The sequence below is a fragment of the Pseudorca crassidens genome, chromosome 5 (assembly GCF_039906515.1).
Source record: "Pseudorca crassidens isolate mPseCra1 chromosome 5, mPseCra1.hap1, whole genome shotgun sequence".
In the NCBI taxonomy this organism is placed as follows: Eukaryota; Metazoa; Chordata; class Mammalia; order Artiodactyla; family Delphinidae; genus Pseudorca; species Pseudorca crassidens.
The window spans coordinates 59315481-59331241 of NC_090300.1; the positions used below are offsets into that span (position 1 = coordinate 59315481).

At 36.9% G+C, this 15761-nt stretch overlaps 1 long non-coding RNA gene across 1 annotated transcript in view; it reads right to left on the bottom strand.

The window, feature by feature from the left end:
• The window catches only part of LOC137224924 (uncharacterized), a 649859-nt gene that overhangs the window by 408880 nt on the left and 225218 nt on the right, over positions 1–15761 (bottom strand). The window contains exon 2 of the long non-coding RNA XR_010943572.1: positions 2378–2417. This is a non-coding gene — a long non-coding RNA (uncharacterized lncRNA). The remainder of the gene's footprint in view (positions 1–2377; positions 2418–15761) is intronic.

The following is a 15761-nucleotide window of genomic DNA, read 5'->3' on the forward strand; positions in this document are numbered from 1 at the left end:
AGTTTTTCTATTGGAGTGCACACCATTTTCAGGGACATTCTAGAAACTTGGGGGGCTATGGGGAGCTGAGAAAACTACTTTTGAGATACTCATCTGTTCCCTTTAAGGGGGCAGGAATCTGTCTCTGCAGAGATCATAGCTTTTGACTTCATATCATGCAACCTGATATTGAATCGCCCCTGAGATCCTTACCCTTGCCCATTTTCTCTCTCCAATTTCCTCCATCAATTATCCAACTTTACTCTTCCTGAGACCTTCAATCACAATTACTTTCCCTACGTCATACGTGTGACAAACACACTTTAATAAGAAGTTCCCCTCCTTGTCACACAGATTTTCCTCAGATTCCTGGGCCAGTTTTTGACCTATTCTAGTGTTATTCATTGTTTCCCTTGTTTCTTTTGTGAGTCTCCCATCCCTAATCCTCTTCTGCAATGAAATTGCTTTATTACGATTAATTTTTTCTAACCAAATAAAAAATATTTCTAACTATACTCATCTTTCCTGAACTCTCTGTTATATGACTCCACTGACCACTTCCTCTTTTCAAAAATTTCTTTCTTTATATATATGTATCACTGAATCACTTTGCTATACACTTGAAATATTGTAAATCAACTATATTTCAATAAAAAATTAAAAATAAAACAAAATACACATATGTAAAAAAATTTCTTTAAGATTGCATTTTTTGTTTTGTTATTGTTTTTACCATTCTCCATATCCCTTCCCATCTTTAATTTATTCTCCTTCTTCTTCCTTCACAATCTGTATGCAAGGCTAGCCCACTCTGTTTTATAATAGGCTATATGTGGAATGAACTACAAATCATCTTCACTTAGATGGCCCACCAGCAACTAACTCTCAATATGCCCAAAATGAAGTATGTCTTACTCAGAATGGAATGCCCTCATTTTTATTGCATAAACTGCTTCTCCATCCTACAACACTTTTTTTATTTTTTCAATAGCAGCTTTATTCTTCTGGAATTCTAAATAAGGAAAGAGCTGGTTTTGATGCTTTTCTCTCCCTCATGCCCTTCAGTTACCAAGTTCTACACTTATATCTAATGCCTTCCTAAACTGCAGTTAAAGAGGGTGACATGGCTTTGGACTGATAGGCTTCAACAGCTGCAGATCTCTAGGCCCCTGTGCCACTGGGAGAAGTTCTACTTGAGTAAAACTGTGAAAGAACTGGAAAGAACCTGGAAGTTATACACCATGAAAAAGGAAAATCATATTTCTTCAGATCCAAGCAGTTCTTTTGCATGTCACCTCCACTGCCCAGGCCTTTATCAAACCACATCTAGATTTTTAGTGTTTTAATTGAAAAATATTAAATAACTAATGCTGAATAACACATTATTATTTTATGAGGCATTTTAACATGTACCTTTAAAATGTGAACATTATACCACAAGAAAGTGGTATTATTACTGTAACCTAGATTTTGTAAACGAGAAAGTTGAAACTTAGAGTGCTTTAAGTAAATTTCTCATGATAACTTAAACTAAAAATCTCAAATTCAAAATTTTGCCCTATGTCTACTTTATCATGCTGGCTTCCACCTTGTGTATCTGAATTTGTACAATCCATGTTTCCTCTGGCAGTTGAGGAAAAACATTTTTCCTCATAATAAAAATATTTTGATCATTGAACAGTGATAACAATAATATTTATCCTGTAAAATTAAACTCAGCTTTCAAGGTCTTCCAAACACTAGTATTGTTTCAGCTATCCAACTTTATTTCTTGTTTCTCCCCCATATACCTTTGCTCCCTCTAGGCTACTCTTTTCACCATTCTCCATATTCAAGACAAAGTCTCCTAATTCTGTGCCTTCATTTATATAGTTCTTCTCACTCAAAACCTCTATGTTCTCTCCTTCTTACTTTAATCTTCATCATTTAAAATGCACTTCAAATTTCACTTCATCTCTGAAATCATTTATATACGAATATGTTTATCTATAACTATGGCTTTCTGCATGTACTTGGGTGTATAACCACATTCTAAAATGGAGAAGCCAGTCACGTGTTTAGATTCTTGTAAGAAGATGTGGTACATATATACAATGGAATATTACTCAGCCATTAAAAAGAATGAAATAATGCCATTTGCAACAACATGGATGGACCTGGAGACTATCATGCTAAGTGAAGGAAGTCAGACAGAGAAAGACAAATATCATATGATATTGCTTATATGAAGAATCTAAAAAAAATTATACAAATGAACTTATTTACAAAACAGAAACACTCACAGACTTAGAGAATGAACTTATGGTTACCAGGGGAAAGGGTGAGGGGACAGATTGGGAGTTTGGGATTGACATGTACACACTACTACCTTTAAAATACATGACCAACAAGGACCTACCTTATAACACAGGGAACTTGGCTCAATATTCTGTAATAACCTAAATGGGAAGAGAATTTGAAAAAGAATTGATACTTGTATAGGTATAATGGAATCACTTTACTGTACACCTGTAACTACACATCATTGTTATATTCCAATATAAAATAAAAATTAAAATAATTTTTTATAAAAGCACTGCAAAGAGATATACATTGAATTCTACACATATCACTTTAAGAAAGGAAGAAGATTCTGAAAAGTGGGAATTATCTCAGAAAAATCCATATATTATTATGATATGATGTTGCTTACTTGATTGTTTTCTTTTAGAAAATTCTTAGTTTTTATAATTTTTAATATTTAACATCTTATACAATATAGGTATATTGTTTGAAGGGACCATCATGTGTATTTCGATTCCCTGGAATGCCAAGATCACTGCTGAGCTGAAAATACACTTGAGGCTAAAAACAATGCAGAATGGTTTTTCTAGGAAGTGAACCATAAATTTCACTTCCTAGGACACTAGGGATAAATGTCACCACATCCCGTATCAACCTTCCATGTTTTATTGCTAACTTGTTCTAAAAAAGAGTCCATTTAAGCCAGGAATGCTGAAAAAAGTCTAAATATATTTGTACTTAATGAAATCATATGCTAAACTTTATATTTACTTCTCCAATATATTTGTTAGCCAAGTTATCACATGCCCATGTGTTTCTTTCATTAAAGAACAGTATGTAAATCTTCTTATCTCATTTTGATAATTTGTATAAGTTAAAAGAAAAAAAGATAAATCTAAGCAGATTCTAAGTGGTTACTTAACAGGCCAAATTCTCACTGTATCTATGTACATCCAGCCTATAATTCTCATAGGAGTAGACAGATGAAGCACGGTCATCTGTCAACCTGCAAAAGATCCACACCAGGCAGACAGGCAGTACTTGCTCTAGTCACTGATTGAGCCATTTATAGGGGATTTATACAAGTAGAAGGAAACATACTTTGATTTAGCAGCTTGGGTTATGTATTCAGAGGATTATACTAAGAAGACTCTGACATACATGAAGACATATTGGCTTTTAACAATATTTCACACCATAATATAACAAAATATCAGTTAAGAAAGAGATAAGAGATATCTAATGACCTGCAACAAACAGCAGAATCTTCATGGAAAACCAACATGAGAACAAAAGAAACAAATGCCTACTCTCCTTTTAGATTACCTAGGTGTGAAACATTTTAAAAGAATTCATTGCTAAAATGTGAGGCTCTGACAGCAATGAGCAGTCACAAAGAAGAAAAAGACAAAAATATGGATCTTAGGGGCTTCCCTGGTGGCGCAGTGGTTGAGAATCCGCCTGCTAATGCAGGGAACACGGGTTCGAGCCCTGGTCTGGGAGGATCCCACATGCCGCGGAGCAACTAAGCCCGTGAGCCACAACTACTGAGCCTGCGCGTCTGGAGCCTATGCTCCGCAACAAGAGAGGCCACGATAGTGAGAGGCCCGCGCACTGCGATGAAGACTGGCCCCCGCTTGCCACAACTAGAGAAAGCCCTCGCACAGAAATGAAGACCCAACACAGCCGAAAATAAATAAATTAAAAAAAAAAAAATATGGATCTTAGTGATGGATATAATTCTAAAATTCTGAACATTTTCTGTCTTATTTATAAACTCAGCCATAAAACATACTAAATAAAAAATTTCCCATAAAACATATTGATTTGAGATTGTAGGGAACGGAAATGAAAGATTTATTTGTAATACACTCTTTCCTATTAAAAGGAAAAAATGAATTTCATTATTTTCAGGGTGACTCAATGAAATAGAAGTATTATTATTGGCATGGTTGGAAAGGATGAAATAAGAGACAGCTTTATTCATTGACTTATTCCCAGAGATTCAGGAAGCTATAAACAGAGCATAGAGACTCTTTATCCTCTCTGTAAAGCTTAGATCTAAAGAAATAGTAAATAAAACTTCCTGATGGTTTTATTTTATTCAGATTTCAGAATGGAATTCTGTTAGCTTTAAAGCAAAATTCTCATTTATGGAGTGCAAGAAATGGGAACAACTTTAGAAATCATCAAATCTAACCCTCAAATTTTACAAAGAGTTAGACCCAGAAATTTTGCCTAAGGTAAATTAGACACTAAGACACAGACATTTTAGTTTACATATCCAAGGACGTGCAGATGATAGAAGAAGGGTGTTGGTAATGCAAATCTTACGGATACCAGTGCAGGGTTCTTGCCACTCTACCATGCTGCCTTTCATATCATGACAATGAGAAAGAGAGAAACAACCTTCAGCATCTGGGAGTTGGCCTGGTACTCAGAGCTAGACACTGGTTTTCTTCTGTTGAACATATATACTTTCACAGAACATCAACATCAGACAAGGCTACTCTGATGTTGATAAATTAAGACAAAGTAAAATCATTTCATAGTCATGGCTGATAATTATAATAATGATATAATCATTATCTGTGCCACAAAGAAGACCAAACATCCCAATCCTGACTAATATGAGGGACTGCTGCCTCATACCAATTACAACTTTAGCTTCAATTTATTTCTCCTGCCTTATAGATGATATTTATTAGATACTCAATCATTGAAATATCCCCACTTCTTGACAAATTCAATCTACAGCAAAGCCCTTCTTCCTTGAGTCTTCTGCAAAGTCATCTGTTTCAAGTTCAAATCCTAAAAGTCCTTTCAAACAGCCTCTTACTGAGACATTTTCCCATTGTATGTTCTCTCCCTACTTTTCAGGAGCAATAAAATAACTTTACTGAACTGTAAGTGTATCCCCAGTGATCTCTGACTGGAGGGAAATGACAGTATAAAAGAAACCATTTATTCAAAACACAAAAAGATGATACATGTTGGAATTCATAAAGGTAGTCCAATTACTGGATTAAAATTGCACATTTAAAAAACATTTGCTTATATAATATCATCAATACTAATATCTGAGTAGTTTTCTTACATTCAATTAAACCTAGCAAAGATTACCTGCAAACAAACACCTTTTTGTTTCTCCAAACTGTTAAATGTTTTTCTCTGACTTTCATATTTACTCTTTTATTAGAGAAAAAATATTCTTGCCATTCCACTTCCAGACAAGATCAAATAACAGGAACTATCCCCTTCATTTGAAATAACTGAAAGGGAAAAAAGACAAAAATATAAAGCAGATCGGGAAGATGGCGGAAGAGTAAGAGGCGGAGATCACCTTCCTCCCCACAGATACACCAGAAATACATCTACACGTGGAACAACTCCTACAGAACACCTACTGAACGCTGGCAGAAGACCTCAGACCTCCCAAGAGGCAAGAACTCCCACCACCACCACCACGTACCTGGGTAGGGCAAAAGGAAAAAGAATAAACAGAGACAAACGCATAGGGACGGGACCTGCACCAGTGGGAGGGAGCTAGGAAGGAGGAAAGGTTTCCATACACTAGGAAGCCCCTTCGCGGGAGGAGACTGCGGGTGGCGGAGGGGGAAAGCTTCGAAGCCGCGGAGGACAGCACAGCAACAGGGGTACGGAGGGAAAAGCGGGGAGATTCCCGCACAGAGGGTCAGGGCCGACCGGCACTTACCAGCCCGAGAGGCTTGTCTGCTCACCCGCCGGGGCGGGCGGGGCTGGGAGTTGAGGCTCGGGCTTCGGTCAGAGCTCCGGGAGAGGACTGGGGTTGGCGGCGTGAACACAGCCTGCAGGGGGTTAGTGCACCACAGCTAGCCGGGAGGGAGTCCGAGGAAAAGTCTGGGCCTGCCGAAGAGGCAAGAGACTTTTTCTTCCCTCTTTGTTTCCTGGTGCGCGAGGAGAGGGGATTGAGAGCGCTACTTAAAGGAGCTCCAGAGACGGGCTCGAGCCGTGGCTAAAAGCGCGGACCCCAGACACAGGCACGAGACGCTAAGGCTGCTGCTGCCGCCACCAAGAAGCTTATGTGCGAGCACAGATTACTAGCCACACCCCCCTTACGGGGAGCCTGCCCAGCCTACCACTACCAGGGTCCCGAGATCCAGGAACAACTTCCCCAGGAGAACGCACGGCAGGCCTCACGCTGGTGCAACGTCACGCTGGCCTCTGCCGCTGCAGGCCCGCCCCGCACTCCGGGCCCCTCCCTTCCCGTGGCCTGAGTGAGCCAGAGCCGCTGAATCAGCGGCTCCTTTAACCCTGTCCTGTCTGAGCGAAGAACAGACGCCCTACAGCGACCAACACGCACAGGCGGGGTCAGATCCAAAGCTGAGCCCCTGAGAGCTGTGAAAACAAATAAGAGAAAGGGAAATCTCTCCCAGCAGCCTCAGAAGCAGCGGATTAAAGCTCCACAATCAACTAGATGTACCCTGCATCTCTGGAATCCATGAATAGACAGAGAATGATCCTAACTTGAGGAGGTGGACTTTGAGAGCAAGATTTATGATTTTTTCCCCTTTTCCTCTTTTTGTGAGTGTGTATGTGTATGCTTCTGTGTGAGATTTTGTCTGTATACCTTTGTTTCCACCATTTGTCCTAGGGTTCTATCTGTCCGTTTTTTTTTTTCTTAATAATTATTTTTTATTTTAATAAATTTATTATATTTTATCTACTTTATTTAACTTTATCTTCTTTCTTTCTTTTTTTCCTTCCTTCCCTCCTTCCTTCCTTCCTCCCTCCTACCCTACCTCCTTTCTTTCTTTCTACTTCTACTAATTCTTTCTTTCTACTTTTTCTCCCTTTTATTCTGAGCCATGTGGATGAAAGGCTCTTGGTGCTGCAGCCAGGCGTCAGTGCTGTGCCTCTGAGGTGGGACAGCCAACTTCAGGACACTGGTCCACAAGAGACCTCCCAGCTCCACAAAATATCAAATGGCAAAAATCTCCCAGAGATCTCCATCTCAACACCAGCACCCAGCTTCACTCAACGACCAGCAAGCTACAGAGCTGGACATCCTATGCCAAACAACTAGCAAAACAGGAACACAACCCCACCCATTAGCAGAGAGGCTGCCTAAAATCATAATAAGTCCACAGGCACCCCAAAACACACCACCAAACGTGGACCTGCAGACCAGAAAGACAAGATCCAGCCTCATCCACCAGAACACAGGCACTAGTCTCCTCTACCAGGAAGCCTACACAACCCACTGAACCAATTTTAGCCACTGGGGACAGACACCAAAAACAACGGGAACTAAGAACCTGCAGCCTGCAAAAAGGAGACCCCAAACACAGTAAGATAAGCAAAATGAGAAGACAGAAAAACACACAGCAGATGAAGGAGCAAGATAAAAACCCACCAGACCTAACAAATCAAGAGGAAATAGGCAGTCTACCTGAAAAAGAATTCAGAATAATGATAGTAAAGATGATCCAAAATCTTGGAAATAGAACGGACAAAATGCAAAAAACATTTAACAAGGACCTAGAAGAACTAAAGATGAAAGAAACAATGATGAACAACACAATAAGTGAAATTAAAAATACTCTAGATGGGATCAATAGCAGAATAACTGAGGCAGAAGAATGGATAAGTGACCTGGAAGATAAAATAGTGGAAAAAACTACTGGAGAACAGAATAAAGAAAAAAGAATGAAAAGAACTGAGGACAATCTCAGAGACCCCTGGGACAACATTAAATGCACCAACATTCAAATTATAGGGGTTTCAGAAGAAGAAGAGAAAAACAATGGGACTGAGAAAATATTTGAAGAGATTATAGTTGAAAACGTCCCTAATATGGGAAAGGAAATAGTCAATCAAGTCCAGGAAGCACAGAGAGTCCCATACAGGATAATCCAAGGAGAAACACGCCAAGACACATATTAATCAAACTGTCAAAAATTAAATACAAAGAAAACATATTAAAAGCAGCAAGGGAAAAACAACAAATAACACACAAGGGAATCCCCATAAGGTTAACAGCTGATCTTTCAGCAGAAACTCTGCAAGCCAGAAGGGACTGGCAGGACATATTTAAAGTGATGAAGGAGAAAAACCTGCAACCAAGATTACTCTACCCAGCAAGGATCTCATTCAGATTTGACGGAGAAATTAAAACCTTTACAGACAAGCAAAAGCTGAGAGAGTTCAGCACCACCAAAGCAGCTTTACAACAAATGCTAAAGGACCTTCTCTAGGCAAGAAACACAAAAGAAGGAAAAGACCTACAATAACGAACCCAAATCAATTAAGAAAATGGGAATAGGAACATACATATCGATAATTACCTTAAATGTAAATGGACTAAATGCTCCCACCAAAAGACACAGATTGGCTGAATGGATACCAAAACAAGACCCATATATATGCTGTCTACAAGAGACCCACTTCAGACCTAGAGACACATACAGACTGAAAGTGAGGGGATGGAAAAAGATATTCCATGCAAATGGAAACCGAAAGAAAGCTGGAGTAGCAATCCTCATATCAGACAAAATAGACTTTAAAATAAAGTCTATTAGAAGAGACAAAGAAGGACACTACATAATGATCAAGGGATCGATCCAAGAAGAAGATATAACAATTGTAAATATTTATGCACCCAACATACAAGCACCTCAATACATAAGGCAAATACTAAGAGCCATAAAAGGGGAAATCGACAGGAACACATTCATAGTAGGGGACTTTAACACCCCACTTTCACCAATGGACAGATCATCCAAAATGAAAATAAATAGGGAAACACAAGCTTTAAATGATACATTAAACAAGATGGACTTAATTGATATTTATAGGACATTCCATCCAAAAACAACAGAATACACATTTTTCTCAAGTGCTCATGGAACATTCTCCAGGATAGATCATTTCTTGGGTCACAAATCAAGCCTTGGTAAATTTAAGAAAATTGAAATTGTATCAAGTATCTTCCGACCACAACGCTATGAGACTAGATATCAATTACAGGAAAAGATCTGTAAAAAATACAAACACATGGAGGCTAAACAATACACTACCTAATAACGAAGTAATCACTGAAGAAATCAAAGAGGAAATCAAAAAATACCTAGAAACAAATGACAATGGAGACACGACAATCCAAAAACCTATGGGATGCAGCCAAAGCAGTTCTAAGAGGGAAGTTTATAGCAATACAAGCCCACCTTAAAAAACAGGAAACATCTCGAATAAACAACCTAACCTTGCACCTAAAGCAATTAGAGAAAGAAGAACAAAAAAATCCCAAAGTTAGCAGAAGGAAAGAAATCATAAAGATCAGATATAAATGAAAAAGAAATGAAGGAAACGATAGCAAAGATCAATAAAAATAAAAGCTGGTTCTTTGAGAAGATAAACCAAATTGATAAAACATTAGCCAGACTCATCAAGAAAAAAAAGAGGAAGACTCAAATCAATAGAATTAGAAATGAAAAAGCAGAAGTAACAACTGACACTGCAGAAATACAAAAGATCATGAGAGATTACTACAAGCAACTCTATGCCAATAAAGTGGACAACCTGGAAGAAATGGACAAATTTTTAGGAAAGCACAACCGGCCAAGACTGAATCAGGAAGAAATAGAAAATATGAACGGACCAATCACAAGCACTGAAATTGAAACTGTGATTAAAAATCTTCCAACAAACAAAAGCCCAGGACCAGATGGCTTCACAGGCGAATTCTATGAAACATTTAGAGAAGAGCTAACACCTATCCTTATAGCGGAGGGAGGAACACTCCCAAACTCATTCTATGAGGCCACCATCACCCTGATACCAAAACCAGACAAGGATGTCACAAAGAAAACTACAGGCCCATATCACTGATGAACATAGATGCAAAACTCCTCAACAAAATACAAGCAAACAGAATCCACAGCACATTATAAGGATCATACACCGTGATCAAGTGGGGTTTATTCCTGGAATTCAAGGATTCTTCAATATACGCAAATCAATCAACGTGATACACCATATTAAAAAATTGAAGGAGAAAAACCATATGATCATCTCAATAGATGCAGAGAAAGCTTTCGACAAAATTCAACACACATTTATGATAAAAATCCTGAAGAATGTAGGCATAGAGGGAACTTTCCTCAACATAATAAAGACCATATATGACAACACACAACCAACATCATCCTCAATGGTGAAAAACTGAAAGCATTTCCACTAAGATCAGGAACAAGACAAGGTTGCCCACTCTCACTACTCTTATTCAACATAGTTTTGGAAGTTTTAGTCACAGCAATCAGAGAAGAAAATGAAATAAAAGGAATCCAAATCGGAAAAGAAGAAGTAAAGCTGTCACTGTTTGCAGATGACATGATACTATATATAGAGAATCCTAAAGATGCTACCAGAAAACTACTAGAGCTAATCAATGAATTTGGTAAAGTAGCAGGATACAAAATTAATGCATAGAAATCTCTGGCATTCCTATACACTAATGATGAAAAATCTTAAATCAAGAAAACACTCCCATTTACCCTTGCAACAAAAAGAATAAAATATCTAGGAATAAACCTACCTAAGGAGACAAAAGACCTGTATGCAGAAAATTATAAGACACTGATGAAAGAAATTAAAGATGATACAAACAGATGGAGAGATATACCATGTTCTTGGATTGGAAGAATCAACATTGTAAAAATGACTCTACTACCCAAAGAATTCTACAGATTCAATGCAATCTCTAACGAATTACCACTGGCATTCTTCACAGAAACAGACAAAAAATTTCACAATTTGTATGGAAACACAAAGACCCCGAATAGCCAAAGCAAGCTTGAGAACGAAAAACGGAGCTCGAGGAATCAGGCTCCCTGACTTCAGACTATACTATAAAGCTACAGTAATCAAGACATTATGGCAGAAGACTGGCACAAAAACAGAAATATAGATCAATGGAACAGGATAGAAAGCCCAGAGATAAACCCACACACATATGGTCACCTTATCTTTGATAAAGGAGGCAGGAATGTACAGTGGAGAAAGGACAGCCTCTTCAATAAGTGGTGCTGGGAAAACTGGACAGGTACATGTAAAAGTATGAGATTGGATCACTCCCTAACAACATATACAAAAATAAGCTCAAAATGGATTAAAGACCTAAATGTAAGGCCAGAAACTATCAAATTCTTAGAGGAAAACATAAGCAGAACACTATGACATAAATCACAGCAAGATCCTTTTTGACCCACCTCCCAGAGAAATGGAAGTAAAAACAAAAATAAACAAATGGGACCTAATGAAACTTCAAAGCTTTTGCACAGCAAAGGAATCCATAAACAAGACCAAAAGACAACCCTCAGAATGGGAGAAAATATTTGCAAATGAAGCAACAGGCAAAGGATAATCTCCAAAATTTACAAGCAGCTCATGCAGCTCAATAACAACAACAACAAAAAAAACCAATCCAAAAATGGGCAGAAGACCTAAACAGACATTTCTCCAAAGAAGATATACAGACTGCCAACAAACACATGAAAGAATGCTCAACATCATTGATCATTAGAGAAATGCAAATCAAAACTACAATGAGATATCATCTCACACCAGTCAGAATGGCCATCATCAAAAAAATCTAGTAACAATAAATGCTGGAGAGGGTGTGGAGAAAAGGGAACACTCTTGCACTGCTGGTGGGAATGTGAATTGGTACAGCCACTATGGAGAACAGTATGGCGGTTCCTTAAAAAACTACAAATAGAACTACCATATGACCCAGCAATCCCACTACTGGGCATATACCCTGAGAAAACCATAATTCAAAAAGAGTCATGTACCAAAATGTTCATTGCAGCTCTATTTACAATAGCCCGGAGATGGAAACAACCTAAGTGTCCACTGACTGATGAATAGATAAAGAAGATGTGGCACATATATACAATGGGATATTATTCAGCCATAAAAAGAGACGAAATTGAGCTGTTTGTAATGAGATGGAGAGACCTAGAGTCTGTCATACAGAGTGAAGTAAGTCAGAAAAAGAAAGACAAATACCGTATGCTAACACATATATACGGAATTTAAGGGGAAAAAATGTCATGAAGAACCTAGGGGTAAGACAGGAATAAAGACACAGACCTACTAGAGAATGGACTTGAGGGTATGGGGAGGGGGAAGGGTAAGCTGTGACAAAGCGAGCGAGTGGCATGGACATATATACACTACCATATGTAAAATAGATAGCTAGTGGGAAGCAGCCGCATAGCACAGGGAGATCAGCTTAGTGCTTTGTGACTACCTAGAGGGTTGAGCTAGGGAGGGTGGGAGGGAGGGAGACGCAAGAGGGAAGATAGATGGGAACATATGTATATGTATAACTGATTCACTTTGTTAAAAAGCAGAAACTAGCACACAAATGTAAAGCAATTATCCTCCAATAAAGATGTAAAATATATATATATATATATATATATATATATGTAAAAGCAATGGTTCTCCTATATATATATTCTTATGTATGCTTTTATGTAAGTGAAATGAATGGCAGCAATAATACAAGAGACAGGAGGGATGACTTAGGATTACTTTGTTATTAAATGTACTCACTCTACCCAAAGAGTAACAAATATGGAAGGTAATGATTCAATGATATCAATAATCATTTTGAACATCAATAATCTAAATGCACCAATTAAAAGAGTGGGTCAAAAAAGAAGAGCCTATGATATGTTTTCTACAAGAAACTAACTTTAAATATAAAGACATATAGATTAAAAGTAAAGGGATGGAGAAAATGATATGATAACACTAATAATAAAGCAGAAGTAACTATGTTAATTTCAGACAGAGCAGAAAAGCAAGGAAAGTTAACAGGGATAAAGAGGAGTGTTACATAATGATAAAGGAGTCAATTCTACAAGAGACATAACAATGTTTAATGACAAAGTGTCAAACTACATGAGGCAAAAAATGATAGAACTACAAGGAGAAATAAATGAATCCATTATTATAGTTGGTGACTTCAACACTCCTCTCTCAGAAATGGATAGAAACAGAGGGCTGAAAATCAGTGAGGACATAGTTGAACTCAATAACACCATCAATCAACTGAATATATTGGACATCTATAGACTACTACCTCCAATAAGAACAGAATGCTCATTCTTCTCAAGCTCACACTGAACATTTCCCAAGATGGACCATATTCTGGGTGCTGAAACACACCTGAACAAATTTAAAAGAATGAAAATTATACAATGCCTACTCTTAGACAACAATGGCATTAAATTAGAAATCAATAACAGAAAGATTACTCTCAAAATAGTAGAGATTGAGCAATATAATTCTAAATAAGGGGACAAGAAATAGTAAGAGAAATTAAACAATTTTTTGAAGTAAATGAAAATGCAACTTAACAAATATGTGGAATGTAGTGAAAGCAGTACTTAGAAGGAAATTTATAGCACTGAATACATATATTAGAACAGAAGAAAAATCTAAAATTAATAATCTAAGTCTCCACCTAAGGAAACTAGAAAAAGAAGAGCAAATTAAATCCAAATTTAGCAGAAGAAAAGAAATTTTATAAAAATGCAGAAATCAATGAGATTCAAAACAGGATATCAATAGAGAAAAATCAGTGAAACTAAAAGCTGATACTTTAAAAAGATCAACAAAATTGATAAGCCTCTAGCCACACTGGAAAAGAAGATAGTGGGCACACACTAATATCAGAAATGAAAGAGGTGACATCACTGTAGGTACTATGCACATTAAAAGGATAATAAATGAATATTATGAACAACTCTGTGGTCACAAGTTTGGTAACCCAGTTGAAATGGACCAACTTCTTGAAAGACACAATTTTCTAAAACTCACAGAAGTAGGCCTATATCTATTAAATGCATTAATCAATAATTTATAACCTTCCCAAAGAGAAAGCATCAAGCCCAGATGAGGTCACTGGTGAATTCTACCAAACATTTAAGGAAGAAATTATACTAATTCTCTACAATCTGTTTCAAAGAATAGACACAAAGGAATTCCTTCCTAACTTATTTTATGAAACCAAGATTACCCTAATATCAAAACCAAACAAAGACATTATAAGAAAAGAAAGCTACAGACTAATATCTCTCATGAACATAGATGTAAAAATTCTCAACAAAATATTAGCAAATCAAATCCAAAAATGTATAAAATAATTACACACCAAGATCAGTGGGATCCTAAGTATTCAAGGCCAGTTCACCATTTGAAAATCAATTAAAGTAATCCATCCATCAACAGGCTAAGAAAGAAAAATTACATGATCATAGCAATAGATGCAGAAAAAGCACTTGATAAAAATCAAATATTCTTTCATGATAAAAATTCTGAGTAAATTAGGAATAGAAGAGAACTTAACTTGATACAGACTGTCTACAAAAAACTTACAACTAACATCAGTCTTAATGGTGAGAAATATGAACACTTCCCACTAAGATAAGGAACAAGGTAAGGATATTCCCTCTCAGGACTTTTTTCAACATAGTACTAAAAGTACTAGCTAATACAATAAGGAAAGGAAAGGAAAAGAAAGAAAGGGAAAGGAAAGAAAAGGAATCTCAATACAGATTGAGAAGGAAGAAATAAAACTATGTTAACAGATGACATAATCACCTATGTAGAAAATCCTATACAAAAAAAAAAAAAAAAAACCTCCTGGAACTAATAAGTGATCATAGCAAGGTTTTGGGGTACAAGGTTAATATATAAAAATCAACTGCTTTTCTATATACCAACAATGAACAAGTGGAACTTTAAAACAATACCATTTATTTACGTCAGGACTCACCAAAATAAATTTCTCATGTATAAATTAATATAATAATCTAACAAAATATATAAAAGATTTATTTGATAAAAACCACAAATCTCTGATGAATGTAATCAAATAGCTAAATAAATGGAGAGATATTCCATGTTCATGAATCAGAAGACTCAACATTTTCAGGATGTCAGTTCTTCCCAACTTGATCGATGGATCTGTGCAACCCCAATCAAAGTCTTAATAAGTTATTTTATGGATAGTGACAAAATGATTCTAAAATTAATATAGATAGGCAAAAGACCCAGAATAAACACAATATTGAAAGAGAACACAAAGTTGTAGGAATGGCAGTGGTTAGCTTCAAGATTAACTATAAATCTACAGTAATCAAGACAGTGTGGTACTGGTGAAAGAACAAACAAATAAATCAATGGAACAGAACAGAAAGGCCAGGAATAGACTCCCATAAATATAGACAACTGATCTTAGACAAAGAGCAAAGGCAATAAAATGGAGCAGAGATAGTCTCTTCAACAAATGGTGCTGGGACATCTGGACATCCACGTGTAAAAAAATAAATCTCGACACAGTCCTTACACCTTTCACAAAAATTATTTCAAATTGGATCACAGACCTAAATGTAAAATGCAAAACTTTTAAACTCTTAGAAGGTTACATAGGGGAAATCCTC